We start from the raw sequence: 1,268 nt of genomic DNA, 5'->3' as shown, positions 1-1,268 counted from the left end.
CCGTTTTCCGCAATTTACTGTCGCAGGGGCAATATTTGAGATTAATTCCATAATCCCGCCGGCTTGAATTATTCCGGCTTAGTTAAATGGACTAATTGCATTCGTCGGCTGAAAATCCGTTCATAGCATGCCAAGGTCTATTCCCCCCCTCCTTCCCCTTCCCCTCTCCTCCTCCCCACCTTCCCCCTCTCTCCCTCCCCCACCTTCCCCCTCTCTCCCTCCCCACCTTCCCCCTCCACTTCGCACCAGCACCAAAGTTTTCACTGGCAGAGACGATTCATGGCGAGAGTACAGTATAGAGGATGTACTGGGCGGTGTGGGCGTCTCTCGGCGTGCAGGGAGTGTGACGCTAGACCCATAATGGAGGAAGCCCGTGGTGTAATAAAACTCATAATAATATCATACCTCCCCACGTCTGACACACACACACTCAACCACTATTAGCCCCACCACACCAGTTTACCATCCGGGCCCCTCCACGTGGAGCAATCACATGGTCTCCTGCGATTGGTCGAGAGGCGGCCAATGGGAAGGCGGTAAAAATTCCCATCGCCAACCGCAACACGGCCGCAGCCTCACCTCGACTTCCACATTAAGGGAATGTGAGTTAGTGTGGGTATTTGATTGATTTTCTGCCCGAATTTTTTTCATTCGGTCTCATCTACGGGTAGTTGTTCATTCGTATCAATACTGCGTGCGGGTGTCCTCGCGCAGAGAGCAAAATAAACAATTCCACATCCGCAGAAAACTACAAAGGATCAAGCAAAACAGAAACCTTTGGCAGCGCCTGCGAGCACGCTCCACCAATGGCGAGGCGGGGATTCCGTTGCCATGACGACGAACCCTACTCCACGTGGACCCGGAGGACGCGCTATCTGGTCATGTTGACAGTGGCAGAACAGCTGGCGAACATGAGTCACAGGCACGCGGAAGGTTGATAGACGCCGCCAGGCCACTAGATCTTTCTCTAATATATCTCGCAAAGCAAAAAGTAATTATTTATCTGCCGAGTTGCGGCGTTTTGCAGCCACAAATTCTTCAGGTCGGGGGGGAGGGAGGGGGAGTTTTCCGGCGGAATACACGGCTATGAATGAAGAATAAACAAAAATGTGTCGGGTTGTGGTTGTGGAGGGCGGCGGTGAGGACCCGGGCTCGGAGGGGCGTAACAGGGTGTGTGGGGTCAACTACCAAGTCTTCGGGACGGGGTTTAGGGGATTGTGTGTGAAGGGAGGGGGATGGGGAATGGAGGAAGAAAGGGGCGCTCTCCA

Source organism: Penaeus monodon, chromosome 21 (assembly GCF_015228065.2).
Source record: "Penaeus monodon isolate SGIC_2016 chromosome 21, NSTDA_Pmon_1, whole genome shotgun sequence".
Lineage (NCBI taxonomy): Eukaryota > Metazoa > Arthropoda > Malacostraca > Decapoda > Penaeidae > Penaeus > Penaeus monodon.
This window is presented reverse-complemented; position numbering follows the sequence as displayed.